The sequence below is a fragment of the Salmo trutta genome, chromosome 27 (genome assembly GCF_901001165.1).
Source record: "Salmo trutta chromosome 27, fSalTru1.1, whole genome shotgun sequence".
In the NCBI taxonomy this organism is placed as follows: domain Eukaryota; kingdom Metazoa; phylum Chordata; class Actinopteri; order Salmoniformes; family Salmonidae; genus Salmo; species Salmo trutta.
In genome coordinates, this window is record NC_042983.1 from 24,974,663 (window position 1) to 24,984,799 (window position 10,137).

A 10,137-nucleotide genomic window follows, 5' to 3' on the forward strand; every position below is an offset into this window, starting at 1 on the left:
TTGAGGCACCTTTGGCAGCAATTACAGCATTGAGTCTTCTTGGGTATGACGTTACAAAATTGGTACATCTGTATTTGGGGAGTTTCTCTCATTCTCCTCTGCAGATCCTCTCAAGCTCTGTCAGGTTGGATGGGGAAGCATTGCTGCACAGCTATTTTCAGGTCTCTCCAGAGATGTTTGATCGGGTTCATGTCCAGGCTCTGGCTGGGCCCCTCAAGGACATTCAGAGACTTGTCCCGAAGCCACTCCTGCGTTGTCTAGGCTGTGTGCTTAGGGTCGTTGTCCTATTGGAAGGTGAACCTTCGCCCCAGTCTGAGGTCCTAAGCGCTCTGAAACAGGTTTTCATCAAGGATCTCTCTATACTTTGCTCCGCTCGTCTTTCCCTCAATCCTGACTAGTCTCAAAATCCCTGCCGCTGAAAACATGGTGCCAGGTTCCAGACGTGACACTTGGCATTCAGGCTAAAGAGTTCAGTCTTGCTTTCATCAGACCAGAGAATCTTGTTTCTCATAGTCTGAGAGTCTAAACCCGGAGCTACATTTTTTCTTTCAACTGCAGATTCAGGGACGCAATTTCTGGATATATACACTACATGACACCTGTTCGTCGAACATCTCATTCCAAAATCATGGGCATTAATATGGATTTGGTCCCCGCTTTGCTGCTATAACTGCCTCCACTCTTCTGGGAAGGCTTTCCACTAGATGTTGGAACATTACTGCTGGGACTTGCTTCCATTCAGCCACAACACCATTAGTGAGGTCTGGCACTGATGTTGGGGGATTAGGCCCGGCTCGCAGTCGGCGTTCCAATTTATCCCGAAGGTGTTCGATGGGGTTGCGGTCAGGGCTCTGTGCAGGCCAGTCAAGTTGTTCCACACCGAACTCGACAAACCATTTCTGTATGGACCTCGCTTTGTATACGGGGGCATTGTCATGCTGAAACAGGAAAGGGCCTTTCCAAACTCTTGTCAAAAACTTTGAAGCATAGAATTGTCTAGAATGTCATATGCGGTAGCATTAACATTTCCCTTCACTGGAACTAAGGGGCCTAGCCCGAACCATGAAAAACAGCCCCAGACCATTATTCCTCCTCCACCAAATTTTACAGTTGGCACTACGCATTCAGGCGGATAGTATTCTTTTGGCATCTGTCAAACACAGATTCGTCCAGATGGTGAAGCGTGATTCATCACTCCAGAGAACGCGTTTCCACTGAGTCCAATGGCATCCATCACTCCACCCGACGCTTGGCATTGTGCATGCTGATCTTAGGCTTGTGTGTAGCTGCTCGGCCATGGAAACCCATTTCATGAAGCTCCCGACGGACAGTTCTTGTGCTGACGTGGCTTCCAGAGGCAGTTTGGAAGTCGGTAGTGAGTGTTGCAACTGAGGACAGACGATTTCTACATGCTACGCGCTTCAGCACTTGCCGTTCCCGTTCTCTGAGCTTGTGTGGCCTAATACTTTGCGGCTTAGCCGTTGTTGCTCCTAGAAGTTTCCACTTCACAATAACAGCACTTACAGTTGACAGGGGAAGCTCTAGCAGGGCAGAAATTTGACGAACTGACTTGTTGGAAAGGTGGCATGCTATGACGGTGCCACGTTGAAAGTCACTGAGCTCTTCAGTAAGGCCATTCTGCTGCCAAAGTTTGTCTATGGAGATTGCATGGCTGTGTGCTCGATTTTATACACCTGTCAGCAACGGCTGTGGCTGAAATAGCCAAATCCACTAATTTGAAGGGGTGTCCACATACTTTTGTATATATAGTGTATATAACTGCCAAAATAATTCAAATTTGATAATAATAAATTAATAATACGTTTGCAATATTATTTTGTCTATGAACATAATCAATGATCAAATTTAAATGCAAAACTGCAGTTCGCTTCAAGTTGACAGTTCTTGTTCAATTCCCTACCAGATAACGCCGCCATATTGAGAAAGAAAATTGTTAAAAGATAAATCAAAGTTCACATGTGTAATTGTACTAGATTATTTTGATCACATTATTAGTGACATAAAGAAGATGAAAACAATGTGCAATTTAACAATGCTTTTTCTAAACCTACCAGGTACATAATTCAAATCCTTATTGGGTAAAACAATATTATTCCACCCATTTTCGATTTAATTTCCTCATTGTCATGAGTTATTCTGGCCACATTCTTAACAGTTTGGCCTGTCAATTGTTCATTGTGGGTGGGATTGTCAGGGGAGGAGCAGGATATTTGTGAGAGTCACAAAGTTGGTAGAGTTTCAGACCTGTCAATCAATCACTATAGGTGGAATTTCAGGGAAGGGGGCAGGATGTTTGTAAATTACAAGGTTTCATACCTGTCATTTAATTATGGGGGGTGGGATTAGTAATCTAGTCATTAAAACACATTTTCAGTATAATTTATTGTGGTAAAACCTAAGAATAATAGGTGTGTTCTGTTCATAAATATGGGTTCCCCCTGTTAAGAAACAGTGACGAATTTCAAGAAAAAATTCTGGGGGAGTTAATTAGCACAGGTGTGCCTATGTCTTCCGTAAACAAGCGCTGTAAATGTATGGAAAGGTGGCTGTGTGGGAACCCTAACCTTCTTAAGGTGTGTAGTAATTTCACCTTAAGTTTTTTTTTCTTTTCTCGCTGATATGAAAGATAAGGTCCTTATGTTTCCAAAACTGTACCGCAAGCGATGCGTGTTAAAAATCCCCCTGGACGGAAGATACCTTTGTGAATGGACTCTAGAGTTAGCGTCTATAAACATGGCAATTATAAACCAGCACTGGCTAATGTTTGGAATGCATAGTCAATAAAATCATTACGCACATACATTTTGCTCCATAACCCTTTTAAGGATATGTTGATTTATAGTACTATAGTGCCACAAACACCTACACAAAACCTCACATTTTTCAGCCAGGCATTTTCTTTGCAATTCTCCAACGCAAACACTTCATCTATGAACCTCTGATCAAACACCAAACATTGACATTTATGGCTGTATTTGATTCTCTGCTACAGTATGTGTAGCCGATGTCCAAACACAGCCACACCTCCTTGGTAATCTCCAAAGAGTCAATTGTGTCTGATACAAAGGCTTCCCTTAGTCCTCACTTCAGATCACTAGGAAAGCCCCCTTCTATAACGAGCATGGGACATAATTGAATGTGTGCCAACTCCCACGGACAAGCAAAGGGGAAAGCACTTAATACCTTTAATTGGGTAATTATTGAGTATGAGACCACTTGGCCATGTCTTGCACATTAGAGCTTACAAAGCCTACAGGTTTGACAACAAGACAGCTAATCACAAGTGCAATTCACCTTCCTGATCATGAAAGGTTTTGCCCTGCGCTCATAGTTAGTTCACTGTCCTATTTCTGCTCCCCACATCCTGCTCAATCAACTCCTTTTCAAGTGGCTGGCTGGCTGCGGGAAATAGCCTACAGGATATTCATTAAAGTCATTCTGAGGCTGCACATATTACTCGAGCATAAGCTTTCATGAACTCAGTTTCCTCAACACTTTTCATTTAGTTAGTACTGGCGGAATGTGTTAGCAATACGCTATCAATAGGAATTCAAACGCAGAAAATAATGGCTGTGGTAAACACAGGCTTATGAGATCTTATACGTTTTGTTCCATGAGATAATCTTCATAAGCTAGCGTCACTTTTTGTGAATTTTGAAGCATTTATGTAATCAAGACGGCCAGTTCGTATAGACTTTAGCCGTACCCTTATCCTACTTCTCCTCTGTTCCTCTGGTGATGTAGAAGTTAATCCAGGTCCTGCAGTGCCTAGCTCCACTCCCACTCCCCAGGTGCTCTCATTTGTTGACTTCGGTAACCGTAAAAGCCTTGGTTTCATGCATGTTAACATTAGAAGCCTACTCCCTAAATTTGTTGAACTCACTGCTTTAGCACACTCTGCCAACCCGGATGTCTTAGCCGTGTCTGAATTCTGGCTTAGGAAAACCACCAACAACCCTGAAATCTCCATCCCTAACTATAACATTTTCCGCCAAGATAGAACTGCCAAAGGGGGCGGTGTTGCAATCTACTGCAAAGATAGCCTGCAGAGTTCTGTATTACTATCCAAGTCTGTACCCAAACAATTCGAGCTTCTACTTCTAAAAATCCACCTTTCCAAAAACAAGTCTCTCGCTGTTGCCGCTTGCTATAGACCACCCTCTGCCCCCAGCAGATGGTGGTATGTGAATTGATTGCCCCCATCTATCTTCTGAGCTCGTGCTACTAGGTGACCTAAACTGGGACATGCTTAACACCCCGGCCATCCTACAAACTAAGCTTGATGCCCTCAATCTCACACAAATTATCAATGAACCTACCAGGTACAACCCCAAATCCGTAAACATGGGCCCTGCGATTTGGACAACAGGCAATGAGGCAGTGATCGCTGAGATCTTGATTGAAAACAGCAGAGATGTATTTGGAGGGGGAGTTAGTTAGGATGATATCTATGAGGGTCATAGATATCATCCTAACTAACTCCCCCTCCAAATACATCTCTGCTGTTTTCAATCAAGATCTCAGCGATCACTGCCTCATTGCCTGCATCCATAATGGGTCTTCGACCAAACGACCACCCCTCATCACTGTCAAACGCTCCCTAAAACACTTCTGCGAGCAGGCCTTTCTAATCGACCTGGCCGGGGTATCCTGGAATGACATTGACCTCATCCCGTCAGTAAATGATGCCTGGTTATTCTTTAAAAGTGTCTTCCTCACCATCTTAAATAAGTATGCCCCATTCAAAAAATGTAGAACTAGGAATAGATATAGTCCTTGGTTCACTCCAGACCTGTCTGCCCTTGACCAGCACAAAAACATCCTGTGGCGTTCTGCATAAGCATCGAATAGCCCCCGTGATATGAAACTTTTCAGGGAAGTTAGGAACAAATATACACAGGCAGTTAGGAAAGCTAAGGCTAGCTTTTTCAAACAGAAATGTGCATCCTGTAGTACAAACTCAAAACAATTCTCGGACACTGTAAAGTCCATGGAGAATAAGAGCACCTCCTCCCAGCTGCCCACTGCTCTGAGGCTAGGAAACACTGTTACCACCGATAAATCCACTATAATTGAGAATTTCAATAAGCATTTCTCTACGGCTGGACATGCTTTCCACCTGGCTACCTCTACCCCGGTCAACTGCCCGACACCCTCCACAGCAACCCGCCAAAGCCCCCACCATTTCTCCTTGACCCAAATCCAGATAGCTGATGTTCTGAAAGAGCTGCAAAATCTGGACCCATACAAATCAGCCGGGCTAGACAATCTGGACCCTCTCTTTCTAAAATGATCTGCCGAAATTGTTGCAACCCCTATTACTAGCCTTTTCAACCTCTCTTTCGTATCGTCTGAGATTCCCAAAGATTGGAAAGCTGCCGCGGTCATCCCCCTCTTCAAAGGGGGTGACACTCTAGACCCAAACTGCTACAGACCTATATCTATCCTACCCTGTCTTTCTAAGGTCTTCGAAAGCCAAGTTAACAAACAGATTACCGACCATTTCGAATCCCACCGTACCTTCTCCGCTATGCAATCTGCTTTCAGAGCTGGTCATGAGTGCACCTCAGCCATGCTCAAGGTCCTAAACGACATCATAACCCCCATCGATAAGAGACATTACTGTGCAGCCGTACTCATCGACCTGGCCAAGGCTTTCGACTCTGTCAATCACCACATTCTTATTGGCAGACTCGACAGCCTTGGTTTCTCAAATGATTGCCTCACCTGGTTTACCAACTACTTCTCCGATAGAGTTCAGTGTGTCAAATCGCAGGGCCTGTTGTCCAGACCTCTGGCAGTCTATGGGGGTGCCACAGGGTTCAATTCTCGGGCCGACTCTCTTCTCTGTATACATCAATGATGTCGCTCTTGCTGCTGGTGATTCTCTGATCCACCTCTATGCAGACAACACCATTCTGTATACTTCTGGCCCCTCTCTGGACACTGTGTTAACTAACCTCCAGACAAGCTTCAATGCCATACAACACTCCTTCCGTGGCCTCCAACTGCTCTTAAATAGAAGTAAAACTAAATGCATGCTATTCAATCGATCGCTGCCCGCACCTGCCCGCCCATCCAACATCACTACTCTGGACGGCTCTGACTTAGAATACGTGGACAACTACAAATACCTAGGTGTCTGGTTAGACTGTAAACTCTCCTTCCAGACTCACATTAAACATCTCCAATCCAAAATGTAATCTAGAATCGGCTTCCTATATTGCAACAAAGCATCCTTCACTCATGCTGCCAAACATACCCTCGTAAAACTGACCATCCTACCGATCCTCGTCTTCGGCGATGTCATCTACAAATAGCCTCCAACACTCTACTCAACAAATTGGATGCAGTCTATCACAGTGCCAGTCGTTTTGTCACCAAAGCCCCATACACTACCCACCACTGCGACCTGCACGCTCTCGTTGGTTGGCCCTCGCTTCATACTCATCGCCAAACCCACTGGCTACAGGTTGTCTACAAGTCTCTGCTAGGTAAAGCCCCACCTTATCTCAGCTCACTGGTCACAATAGCAGCACCCACCATAGCACGTGCTCCAGCAGGTATATCTCACTGGTTCCCCAAAGCCAATTCCTACTTTGGTCGCCTTTCCTTCCAGTTCTCTACTGCCAATGACTGGAACGAACTGCAAAAATCACTGAAGCTGGAGACTCATATCTCCCTCACTAGCTTTAAGCCCCAGCTGTCAGAGCAGCTCACAGATCACTGCACCTGTACATAGCCCATCTGTAAACAGACCATCTATCTACCTCATCCCCATACTGTATTTATTTATTTATCTTGCTCCTTTGCACCACAGTATCTCTACTTGCACATTCATCTTCTGCACATCTACCATTCCAGTGTTTAATTGCTATATTGTAATTACTTCGCCACCATGGCCTATTTATTGCCTTAACTCCCTTATCTTACCTCATTTGCACTCACTGTATATAGACTTTTTGTTTCCTTTTTTTCTACTGTATTAGTGACTGTATGTTTTGTTTATTCCATGTGTAACTCTGTGTTGCTGTATGTGTGGAATTGCTATGCTTTATCTTGGCCAGGTCGCAGTTGTAAATGAGAACTTGTTATCAACTAGCCTACCTGGTTAAATAAAGGTGAAATATAAAACAAAGCACATGAAGCACATAAAGGCTTCATAATTCATAAAGGTCATGTTTACTGACTGATATTATCTCATAGAACAAAACATGAAGGCTTCATAGTTCATAAAGGTCATGTTAACTAACTGATATTATCTCATTGAACAAAACGTACACTACATGGCCAAATTATGCTGTCCTCGGTTGCAACACTCACTACCGAGTTCCAAACTGCCTCTGGAAGCCACGTCAGCACAATAACGGTTCGTCGGGAGCTTCATGAAATGGGTTTCCATGGTCGAGCAGCCGCATACAAGCCTAAGATCACCATGCGCAATGCCAAGCGTCGGTGCCCAACCTCACTAATGATCTTGTGGCTGAATGGAAGCAAGTACCCGCCGCAATGTTCCAACATCTATTGGTAGTCTTCCCAGAAAAGTGGAGGCTGTTATAGCAGCAAAGGGGAGGACCAACTTCATATTAATGCCCATGATTTTGAAATGAGATGTTTGACGAGCAGATGTCCACATACTTTTGGTCATGTATTGTATAAGATCTCCTAAGCCTGTGTTAACCTCAGACCTTATTTTCACCATTTATCCCAAAACCCTATTATTTTCCAGTTAATTTTCCCCATAGGAATAGCTGAACAAACCAGAGGTACCTAATTTCCGTTTTTTAGGACTACAAGTTGGTGAGCTCTATTGGATGAGCTCAGCCTCAGATTCAATTGTCACTCTCCCAACGGATGTTTTTGAACAACATATGAATTGTTCTTGTCAACCGCACTTAAAGTTTATATGCCAGAAAAGTCTCTGGCCTTATGATTTGCAACGGATCACAAAATATCTGGCCCGTCAATCATCATGTAATTTCTCTTCTCATGTTTCAGAGCTCAGTGATCCTGGGGTTTTCTTGGCTGGAGATGTGCTTTTCCTTTATGTCCACAGTGAGGCTAATATACTGACAGGTCTCAGTGTAGTCGTTTGGAGCAGGGTGTGGAGCTGGAGATTTGGGTAAAACATGCAAAAGTCTCTACAGCAGTTGTGTATGACATCATAGTTGGAAAAGGCCTTGTAGAGGGTCTTGGAGGACAAGCTTGCTCAACATTAATCCAATCTATATAGCTACACATCCGCTGCTTTTATCAACATATCTCCAGTTCTGTGACACTAAGGATACAGTGATCTGCATATGTGTGCCTAATTTAACACGGTCAAATTGGAGTGAGATCGTGAACAGGAGTGAGATCGTGAACAGGGTCATCATCGGAGCAGGAGGCCCTGTTCAGTAGATGTGAACAGGATCACTTTGAGTAACAGGAGAACCTTCGTGTTAGACAAGGGAACCGTAGCACCCTGGTTCATCTGAATTGTCACTGTTCTTCATGACAAAACTGTGGCCATCAGGGCCAGTTCCAGACATAAGCTTAGGGACCCTGGCCGGTAGGGAATAAGAGTAGTAGAATACACAAAGTGCAATTTAGAAAATTTGGTGGTGCATCAGCAGTTTTTCTCTTGTTATGTTAGTCACTGATAGTCACTCAATTAGCCATGTCAGCTAGCAATTTTTAGATTGGTAGTTAGCCTAGCCAGCTATCTAAACATGTAGTAATCTTGGCGGAATACCGACCGGGCACGCAGGGCACGTGACCAGGTGTCCTGACCTCCAAGCGGCCCCCATTCATTTTGTTAGTCATTCTCACTCTGATATCATATTAAAATGGCATGTCATTACAAAATGTGTAGAATTGCAGGAAATGTGCTTTAAAACGGCAAAAATATCTTTCCACCCCATGGCAAAATTGGTAGAATTGCAGAAAATGTGATTTTAATTGCAAAACTTTCTCTCCGCCCCATGGCAAAATGCGTATAATTGCAGAAAACGTGCTTTAAAGGTCCAATGCAGCCATTTTTATTTCAATATCAAATAATTTCTGGGTAACAATTTAAGTACCTTACTGTGATTATTTCAATTAAAATGGTCAAAAATAAACAAAAATAGCTTCTTAGCAAATAGCAATTTCTCAAGCAAGAATTTAACTAGGACTGTCTGGGAGTGGTCTGAGTGGGGAGGAGAAAACTGAAAATTAGCTGTTATTGGCAGAGAGGTTTGGAACTCTCTTTCTTATTGGTCTATTAACTAATTTACCACATGGTGATGTCACCATGGAAGGCCAAAACTCCATCCCACCGAAACAGGCGTTTTCAGTCAGTCTTTGCAAACAGCTCTTACACTAAAAAAGCAATTTCATCATGTTCACAATTTCAAAGTATTATTCCAACCTCGTAGTGTGGAAATATATATAACACAGAAAAATTATGCTTTTGACTGCACTGGGGCCCATGGAAAAATGTGGGTCCTAGTGAATGAAATTTAAAACAAAATACATTTTCTCCACAGTCAAGAGGGGGGCCACTAAAATATTTTGCCGCAAGGTTGGGCCCCACAAAAGGCTAGAGCTGGCCCTGGTGGCCATCATTGTCCCATGTTGCATGACAACAACATGTTAGCATCTCACTGTACCGGTGGAGTTCATTGGCAATCAGACAATAACAAAAACATAAAACAGCATTCATTACACTCAAATTCGTGCATGCAATGGAAGTATTGGCTGTATTAGACGATGAAAACTCCAACATTGTGTGCAAAGTACTTTAAAAAGCATTGTTGAGGGGGTTGTGGTTGTGTTCCCAAATGAGGACCACATGAGAGGACCACACCCCTTATACATTCATCTTATGCTACATTTCCACTCCTCCCTCCAGCATTGCCTGGCTTGGAGCTTAAAGCTAAACAGTTTCACATCCCGAGCCAGCCATTCATCCTGCCCTGCCCTTGTTACCATGACCTCAGGACAGGCCGGCTCCTTTAGTGCACTCCCAATCAAGCAGTGCTGAGTGACCTTTGTACTGGAACAAAACACAAGTCAGGGAGAGAGTTAAGCACACACAAAAAAACTCAAGAGGAATCATTGAGTCATTCTGCATCCTGTCAACACATAACACTG